Source organism: Amphiprion ocellaris, chromosome 16, assembly GCF_022539595.1.
Source record: "Amphiprion ocellaris isolate individual 3 ecotype Okinawa chromosome 16, ASM2253959v1, whole genome shotgun sequence".
In the NCBI taxonomy this organism is placed as follows: Eukaryota; Metazoa; Chordata; class Actinopteri; family Pomacentridae; genus Amphiprion; species Amphiprion ocellaris.
This window is the reverse complement of record NC_072781.1, coordinates 33,345,575-33,356,393: the sequence shown is the minus strand read 5'-3', so window position 1 is coordinate 33,356,393 and position 10,819 is coordinate 33,345,575.

The window sequence follows — 10,819 nt, the reverse complement described above, 5'->3', positions numbered from 1 at the left end:
GTTTATGGGGTTTTAACTGTGTTACGCTGCAGAAAAGACATTTCAGAGCAGCAAACACCAAATCCAAGCAGCACTTGACAAATAAAGGTGTTTCAGTCTGATTTTAAAGACCATACAGACGTTGAGTTATGATCTGATACATCTGGTTTCATCTTTGCATCAGATGTGTTTGCTGTAATAAACTGCTCTACAGGTTGACAGGTTTATGCTCCTTGAGTCATGTTTGAGTGATGATACTGCCACCTCCATGCCTTGATGGTAGGTATTGTGTCCAGAGGAGTCGAAGATAAACCAGAAGATTGAAACCAGAAGATTGGAACCAGAAGAACCCAACTGAGGTAAAAATTGACAAATTTAACCAAATATTAATATATCTGTTTGTATATTTATGACCCAGAAGACCTTGAATGAATCTATGAAATGACTAAAATAAATGATTCTTTTTGTGGTGACAAGGATTCTATGTTTCATTGATTCCAATATAGAAAATTCAGAGTTCTAGGAGTCATTGGAAACTCAGATAAACATGGACTTTATAAGTGGATGGAAACTGTATTTCTCAGTATTATTTACATAAGAAATTGCTGGTTTATATGGTTTTAACTGTGTCATGCTACAGAAAAGACATTTCAGAGCAGAAAACACCGAATCCAAGCAGTAGTTGACACATTAAGGTGTTTCAGTTGGATTTAAAAGACTGTATAGACGTTGAGTTATGATCCGATACAGTCGTCAGTTTCCATTTGGTTTAATCTTTGCATCAGGTGTGTTGGCTGTAATAAACTGCTCCACAGGTTGACATGTTGATGCTCCTGCCTACATTAAGCTGGTGGATTGTAAACCCTTCAGAGAGCTGCAGCTATAATTGAATGTTGTTGTATTTGTGGTGCTGATGCTTTACGGCAGGAGGAGGCGTTTTTTATTTGGTTTTATTTTGTGGCCCGTTGGAGATATATGAACATCTAAAGAAGCTGGCTCGGTTTCTGAGCCACTAAAAGCCTTTTTAGGACTCCTCTGAGATGAATAACGGCAGACGACAGCGTTAATGATGCCGTGTTAGCCTAATGAACGTTTGGGGTTGGGGAGAAAGTTTCCCGAGCCGGTTGGGCTTCTCTGGAAAAGGGTTAGGTGATGAGGTAATCTCACCAGAGCCGACTGGTGCCGTTATGAGCCGGGGGTAGAAGAAGTGGAGGTCCAGAGACAGACGGGCCGAGACAGGAGGTGATTAGGGTTAGCCGTGGTGCCACTGCAGGCCTGGATCTATAGAAATGGCCTCTTAGCATGATGTACGAGGAACAAGCAGAAAAACACTCTCAGAGCCGGCGATAGCAGAAAGAAGCGGCTAAGTAGAGTTATATATCTTGTGCCACCGCTATCTGGAAACACTGATACTGTATTAGAGTTACTGTCCCCCTGCATGCATTTATTCTGAATTAGAGCTGCTGGATTTACACACTGTTCTGAAGACTGAACCCAGTTTTCTCCTGCAACACAAATTCTTTTCCTGCTGGTAGGTTGGTGCTTTTAGAGGATCAAAATAAGTCATTGTGTCTTTGCAACACAGTTTATTTTAACGAAATCACCTCCTTTGGATTAAAAACTATGAATGTGCCACTTAAAAAAAGTGCATTTTGGATTATCACTGTAGAAACAGTCGAGAATATAATGTTTATCATGCCCGCCTTGAGTTTCCAATCATGAATTTTGGTTCTTTTATAGATTTATTAGAGGTTTTCTGGAATTATGATAAAACCTACTGGGTCAAAAATATAGATACATCAACTTAAATGATCAGTTTTGCAGATTTTAGTCCTTGTTCTAGACCATTTTAGGACTGGTTTAGGACTGGTTTCAGACTGTCTTGGGTGGGTCTTTTACCCCAAACCTACCATCAAGCATGGAGGTGGCAGTATCATGCTCTGGGGCTTTCTAGAAGAGCTTCTGGACTGGTTTCAGACTGGATGTTGGACTGGTCCTGGACTTCCTTGGGACTGGTTTATGTTTGGTTTCAGTCTTGGTTCTCCTGGTTTTGGATGTGATTTAAAGTTGGTTTAGGATTTATTTCACTCTGGATCTGGTCCTGGATGAGGGCTGGATTAGGACTGGTCTCAGACTGTCAAGGGCGGGTCTTGGAATTTTTTTTGAGTAGTTTAGGTTTAGTTTTGTCCCAATTTTGGACTGTTTTTTAAAAAAAAACTTTTTTAGGACTGGTTTCAGACTATTTCTAGGACTGGTTTACTACTGGTTTTTATGACGCATTAAGGACTGGTGTCAGACTGAATTTTGGGAAGATTTTGGACTTTTTTTAGGAGTAGTTTAGGTTTGGTTTTGGTCCTGATATTGTACTGGTTTCTAACTTTTAAAGGACTGGTTACTGATTGTTTATAAAACTGATTTCAGTTCTGCTTTTGAACTGGTTTCAGACTGTATACTGACTGATTCTGAATATTTCTTTGGACTGGTTTAGGTTTGATTTTGGTCCTGGTTATAGACCTTTAAAGGATTGGCTTAGGACCGGATTCAGGTTTTCTTGGATGGGTCTTTTTTTAACCCCAAGAAACATGCAACCAAATCTGGTGCCGTTCAACTAAATTTGTTGTCTTTCTGACCAATTTTGAGTCATTTTTCACCATTTTTTAGTAATTTTGAACAAGTTTCAAGTCATTTCTGAGTAGATTTTGACAAATTTGGGGTTATTTTGCCTCATTTCTTAGTCATTTTGCACCAATTTTTAATCCTTTTGGACAATTTGTTTGTCATTTTGGACATGTTTGAGTAATTTAGGACACATTTTTAGTCATTTAGGACAAACTGAGTCATTTATGACCCAGAAGACCTGTAATGAATCTATGAAGGAACCAACTGGATGCTGGATGACTGATGACAATGATCCCTGAAATTCTGCAACACTCCAGCTTCTGCATCCCATCGAGCTGCATGAGGAGAGCCTTTTTTTAACCTAAAATCCAAACAGCATCGGCAATTTAGTCATTTTGTCCATTTTGTGCATAAAAGCAGCTGCAGGTGAGAGGAGGAAGAGGATCGACAGGCTTTCAGTGCAGCGGCTCACAGTAAAATCACAAATAATATCAGCGCTGAGGCCAGACACGTTTTCCCACAATGCATCAGTGCTGCTGCCGCCGTTCTCTAAGTGAATGTTTTTTCTGGTCGTCATTTAGAACAGCAGGTTTCCACTTGGCTGCAGTTTTTTCCCTCCTCTCAGACAGATGTAAAGACGGAGGACGAGAATAAAAGCAACCCGTTATGAAAATGCTCCATTATGTGCAGAACATGGAGGGTTTTTTTTGGTCTGGTTTCAGACTTTATTCTGACTGGTTTTGAACATGCTTTTGGACTGGTTTATGTTTGATTTGGTCCAGGTTTTAGGTTTTTTAAGACTTTGGAAAAACAGGTGGATTGTGGGAAATTACTCTGACAACAGAGGAAAACAAAAGGTAGAGGAAGACGAGGACAAAACACAGAGAACAGCAACAAAGAGAGGGAAGAGCCGATGTTTTCTGGCCTCTAAAGGCTTCATGAAGAATTCCTTTTTGCCTCGATGGGATCCAGTTTGTTTTTCTGAAGCAGCTTCCAAAGACCGTCTGGAGGGAAGTGACCTTTCAACGTTCTCCTCCTAAACTCACCGTTAAAAAGTCTTTTCCCCAAATGCTGCACATGAGATAAGACAATCTGTGAAGGATAAAAAGGTCAAACGCATGTTTTAAAGCACCGACATGAGGTTTAACATGCTGCAGGAGCAAATCCAACACATTCAACCTGGTTCTGATTCTCTGGGGAGATTTTCCAGCTCTAAGTCTTTATTTGACGCCAACCGATGACATGAACGCTGGCAGAAACGATGACCACACCTTAAAAAAAATGCTTGAATGCTTGAAGAAATACGTTAAAAAATGATGGAATATTCATTAAGCGTAAAATCAGAGAAAATAACGTCAAAAATCAAAATATGAATGAATAAAAAATTCATAGAGACTGCTGAACTGATTCAGTCTGGATCTGCCTGTACTCCACAACCAAAAAGCTAATTTCCACTGAGTCACTTACTGCAGTAATTAAGGAGAAGAAGTTCTTCTTTAAATGAACACTTTTCTGTAAACGTGTGAAGCTATGTTTGACTGTTTGACTGTTTGACTGTTTGACTGTTTGACTGTTTTACTGTTTTACTGTTTGACTGTTTGACTGTTTGACTGTTTGACTGTTTGACTGTTTTACTGTTTGACTGTTTTGCTGTTTTACTCTTTGACTGTTTTACTGTTTGACTGTTTGACTGTTTTACTGTTTGACTGTTTTGCTGTTTTACTCTTTGACCGTTTTACTGTTTGACTGTTTGACTGTTTTACTGTTTGACTGTTTGACTGTTTGGCTGTTTGGCTGTTTGGCTGTTTTACTGTTTGACTGTTTTACTGTTTGGCTGTTTGGCTGTTTGGCTGTTTGGCTGTTTGACTGTTTGACTGTTTGACTGTTTGACTGTTTGGCTGTTTGGCTGTTTGGCTGTTTTACTGTTTGACTGTTTGACTGTTTGACTGTTTTGCTGTTTTGCTGTTTGGCTGTTTGACTGTTTTACTGTTTTACTGTTTGACTGTTTGACTGTTTGGCTGTTTGACTGTTTGGCTGTTTGACTGTTTGACTGTTTTACTGTTTTACTGTTTGACTGTTTTGCTGTTTTACTCTTTGACTGTTTTACCGTTTGACTGTTTGACTGTTTGACTGTTTTACTGTGTTTTGCTGTTTTACTGTCTGACTGTTTGACTGTTTGTTTTACTGTTTTACTGTTTTACTGTTTGACTGTTTGACTGTTTTACTGTTTGACTGTTTGACTGTTTGACTGTTTTACTGTTTGACTGTTTTACTGTTTGACTGTTTGACTGTTTGACTGTTTTACTGTTTGACTGTTTGACTGTTTGACTGTTTTACTGTTTTACTGTTTGACTGTTTGACTGTTTGACTGTTTGACTGTTTGACTGTTTTACTGTTTGACTGTTTTACTGTTTGACTGTTTGACTGTTTGACTGTTTTACTGTTTGACTGTTTTACTGTTTGACTGTTTTACTGTTTGACTGTTTGACTGTTTGACTGTTTTACTGTTTTACTGTTTGACTGTTTGACTGTTTGACCTGCTCTCAGTCTCAGCCGGGGGTCTGTGGGTTTAATAATGAAGCAGCTAATCAGATTATATGTCGGTGTAATCTTTTAATCCCTAATCCTGATAAAAGACGGTAGAATCTGATAAGGCCGACACACAATCCCTCTCTGTTGTTGTTAGCATCAGATAAGGACGAACAATGAATAGAAAAAATAAAAAACACACACTGGATATGAATCTTTCTGCAGCATCAGATTCACTTTAAGGGTAAAAAACAAGTATTTCTGAAAACTGAAGCAACTGTAGAAGGATTTATTCTTTAAAAAACTTCACTTAGACCTATTCATAAATGATTTTATTATTATTGTTACAGCAGCAGAACACAGAATATTAGGGTATGAAGTGAAGTAAAATAAAATAAAATAAAATTAATATAAAAATATATAAAATATAATATAGAAAAAAATCTACAGAATACAGAAATGATTTAATAGTGTAACCCTCATTAGTACACGTAGCCAAACCTATTAATCCGAACACTTGGTAGTATTTCATCTGTTTCACATTCCTGTACCTGTTCATATCCTCTCAGTAGATATTTTCTTAAAACGTGTGTTGTCTGCAGATACAAATATGAAAGAAACAATGAAACTTGGGTGACTTATGATATTTTTATTCAAGAGAAAATGAAATGAGAGTAACACAACATTTTCACCATTTCCATACTTTTGTGATTTTTGGTGCAGAATCATGTGCAGGAAATGGAATTAACACGTCCCATTATAGCTGTGATGGTACAAAGTAAGGAGACATTAAACCTCTGACATCCATCATCAGGTTATAGCTGCCTATGAGTCTGACAGAAGATTTATGTTTGTTAGGTATATTTTTGAGGCTGTTTGATGAAAAAAAGACCTTAGAATTGTGTCTGCAGGTAACTCTGGCAGCCAGTGTCACCTGTTTCATGTTCATTTTGGTTCTTTTTGGGGTAATTTTGCATGCTTTTGCTGGCATATTTGAACTTTCTGGGTAGTTTTGGCTGTTTTTGGGGTGAATTTGTGTCTTTTTGTGGTTATTTTGCATGTTTCTTGTGTGAAATTTGAGTTTTTGTCACTGGTAGTTTTGGGTCCTTTTCATGTTAAATTTGACCGATTTTGTGGTGAATTTCCACGTTTTATATATATATTATATATATATATATATATATATATATATATATATATATATATATATATATATATATATATATATATATATATATAAAAAAATATATATATATTTCTATATATCTCTAAATATATTCTATATATTTCTGCTAAAGCCGGATTTTCTGCCCACTCACTGCTGATTCTGACCACTCAACAAGAAGCTAAAAGTCTCCGTCTGATGAGTTTTATTTCACATATCGGCCGGCTTTTATCCACAAAGAGACAAAAAGAGGCAGATGAAGCCAGAAGTGAGATGATTCTCCTGGCTAATTGTCCGTGGTCCTGGGACTCTGCTGGGCCCTCGGCTCACTAGATCTCATCATCATCATTAGATCTGAGATCTGCAGCTTCTTACAAACGCCTTCATGTAATTAAACATCTACAGTTGTTGTTTTATCGCCGCTGATTTGATCATAATGCTGCAGAACTCAAACCCGGAGCAGGAAGAGTCACAGAGGAAAAACCTGACAGGAAAACTTCTCGGATTTTGTGAATCCTCCAAAATAAAAGCACTTCCTGCACATGATAACGTCCCTTTTTGTCATTTTGTCTCGTTTTTGTAATATTTTGTCTGACTTTTGCTGTTTGTCTCAGATTTTTGTCATTTTGTTTCTCGTTTTTGTCATTTTGAGTCTCAATTTTGTCATTTTGTGTTTCCTTTTTGTCTTGTTTGCGTCATTTGTGTAATGTTTTCTCTTTTTTTGTCAATTTTTTTGTTGCTTTGCAAGTTTTTAATAAAATTTTGTGTCTCTTTTTTGTTTTCACCCAGAATTAGACACAAAATGACAAAAAATGAGACAAACGACAGTTTTTGTCATTTTGTGTCTCGTTTTTGTAGTGTTATGTCTTGTTTTTGTTGTTTTTTGTCACGTTTTGTGTAATTTTTCTCTCTTTCTATTATAACTATTTTGTCAAATTCTTTGTCTCTTTTTGTTTTCTCTTGTGTCATTTGTCTAATTTTTTTGTCATTTTTGTTCCTTGCTTTTGTCGTTTTGTGTCTTATTTTTGTAATAATTTGTCTTGTTTTTGCTATTTTTTTGACTTTTTTGTCTGACTTTTGGCATTTGTCTCATGTTTTTGTCATTTTGTTTCTCGTTTTTGTCATTTTGTGTTTTCTTTTTGTCTTTTTGTTTTAATTCACACTTTTATGTGCAATTTTTATCCCGAGACTATTTAGAACCAATGAGACCTCAAATATTTTTAATCTGGTAAATATAATTAAAATTCTGGTTCATTTTCTGGCTTTTTGTTTTTGCTCTGCACCAGAAAATATTTCACATCGTGCTGAAAAAGATGCCTGACAGGTCAGATGAAAACTGTTGACCCTCCGTGAATACGAATAAAACACCAGACATCTCCATTCAGTCCTCAGAAAACCTTTTAAAACACATGGAAAGCCTGGTGGAGATGACGGCGAGAGCTTCTTTTTAGCTGAAAGTCAAAGGCCAATTGACCTTTAGACGTAATCGGCGAGAGGAGCCGAGCAGTGACTCGTTGACATCCATCCTTCTGACCTTATGTTTTCAATAATTCAGCCTTAAAGGATGCCGATAAAGAGAAAAAAGAAGAAGAAGAAGCAGCAGCAGGTTTGCGTTTTCTCTCAGCAGCTCTTCATTATCACCTTTTCATTCCAGATTCCTCGACGCAGCCAACAAAAGAACTGATACGACTGGAGACAAATACGTTAATCTGACTTATCTCTGCAGCATTTATTCCACCGACACACAGAAAAACAAAAAACAGGACAAGTCGGGTCACTGGAGTCGCCTCGTCGTCCTCTACAGAGTATTTAGTGTAATATATGTGTGTTTTCTAGCCTTGAAATGAAAAACACGGGACAGAATATGGGACAATAAAGAACGTGAAAAGCTGGAGAATCACTTTCATTTTGTTGTTGAATAAAAAGAGCAGAAATAACTCCAATAATCTCTATTTGAAAGAACTTTTAGGTAACAAAGTGCTTCACAAGGCAGCAAAAGACATAAAAAACAACAATGCGGTGAATAAAAACGAAGAGAGAAAAGGTAAAAACATGACTGGAAGAAATAAAGGACAGTTCAAGGGAAATCGAAACATAAATAAAATCAAGAAAGGCTCTCAAATAAAAGTCTGATTTCTCACTTCAGAGCCTGTAATCACTCTGTTTCCTTTCAGCCAGGTCATAAACCAACAAAAGACCTCTGATGGAGGATTTTAAAGTGCATACAGGTGCTAAAGGTACAAAAAAGTTGGAAATTTAAGCAGAAAAGAGGCCATAAAAATCCTAAAACCTGTCCTAATGTCTACTTTAATGTCTTTAATGTCTACTGTTGCACGAAGAGAGAGTAACGTAATTTCGATTCTTGGTATGTCATGTACATATTGAAGACTTGACAATAAAGCTGACTTTGACTTTGACTAAAACATACTGGAAGCCAGTTTGAAGAACAGTAATAATAGCAATAATCTTTATTTAGGTGTTTCACGAGGCAGCAAAAGACATAAAAACACAACACGTTGAATAAAAACCAACAGGGAAAATGTAAAAACATTACTGGAAGAAATAAAGGACAGTTCAAAGGAAATGGGAACTCAACAAAATCAAGAAAAGCTCTCAGATAGTGAAGACTGTGTATCCTTTCATCCAGGTCCTAAATCAACAAAAGACCTCTGGCAGAGGATTTTAAAATGCATACTTGAGCGTAAAATAGACCAGATCTCTTGTCGCAAAAAAAAAAAAAAAAATCAGCATATAGCTCGAAATTGTTGGAATTTGAAATCTCCGAACATTGTGCTCCAACAGAACGGCAAAAAAACTGTTTAAATTCACCTAAATATGCCGTATGTTGGAAAATATCACCCCTAGATGTAAGATTCAACCCAACTTTGACAATAAATGTGCTTTTTATTAATTTCAGTTCATTCTAACAAATGTTTTTCTTCTACCTTGAGAGATGCACTAGATATGAATCCCTCTTTATTATATGTTTAAATATCTATAATTACATTATAATTTTGTACATTTTGTGTATTTACATTCTATTATATATAAAGATTCATTGTCTTGTAATAAAAACTGAAAAAATCTCAAAATTTCAATATGTAATTTTTACTAATATATATTCATTTTATCCTAGATTTTGATCATTTAAGATGCTGCACTGTTTGGCTTTGTTTTAGTATTTTATACTTATGTACTTATGCTTATTTTCATTCATTCATTTTTATTTTTTTGTTGTTGCCTGATTGACAACACATGCAGCGCTTTGATCATCTCAGGTGTTTTTAGGTAAATATATTTGTTCATATAAATTACATTTGGAATTGCATTTCTCTGACATATTAAAGAAAAATCTCGACTATCATGTTTTCATGCATTTCGGTTGCCTTTAATGGTCTTAATTTTGGGTATTTTGTGTTTATTTTCTCTTAGAATTTGATCTTACAAACGACTATCCTGGTTTGTCTTGTTTAGGCTATTTAATTTAATTTTACACTTTTTTTGTACATATTTTGCATTGCTACCACATTGTTTTAAATATATTTGTTTATTTATGTTACATTTGAAATAGTCATTCTTTTGCTTTGAAAAAAATCCTCCTCTACGCCAAATTTTCATGAAAAATCTGAAGAACTGCATGTTTTCATGGCTTTTGGTTGCTTGTAATGGTCTTCATTTTTAGTAATAGTTATAGTAATAGTTTTTAGTAATAATTTCGACTATTTTGTTTTCTTTTAGTTTGACTCTATAGGTTTTAATCCTGTCTTCCTTTTGCATTTATTTCCTGTTGCTGCCGATCTTTAAATTGAAGTTGTTCTAAATATGCTTTGTAAATAAATATAATTATATATTTAATTTTTTTAATGATGCCTCTGTCGTTTTAACCTTAAATCAGTTTTTCAGCTTTCCAGTTTGTCCTCATCATTCTTACAAGGAAACTCTGAGGGAAAATGCATCTTTTAATTTCCATTTTAAGTGAAATCTTCCTCTCCAGCAGCATAAGAGGAGAAAAGAAGCTTCGACAGCCAGAAGAACTCATCATTTGTTGGTATTCATAAAGCTGCCGCTGGACCTGGCGGTTAAATACCGCCCGGATAATGGAGCGCGATGCTGAATGCCGACAGAAGCAACACTTAAGGACTGAAAGGGGAAGTCGATCCTTGAGCCAACATTCAGACGCAACCACTTACCGACGACACAAAACAGAAAACATCAGGAGCGATAGCGACGGATCGACGGCTAAAAGCTCCGAGAAACAAAATGCTTTTTCAATCAACCACTTGTGGACTCGTCAGGCTAATAGTCCTGTTAAATACAGGCTGAAGATGTGGTCGGGAGCCATTAGGACGAGCTAATAAAGAAACTTCCTCGACCCAGGAAATGAAGCCATCATGGTGGATGTCCTGAGGCGGGATGAAGCGACGAAGTGAGGGGGGGTTGGAAATGAAACCAGGGAGATGCTGAACTGAAAAGAATGGAGGCGTGTGAAAGGAAAAGAGAATGAAAGAACGAGAACAAACCGTCCCA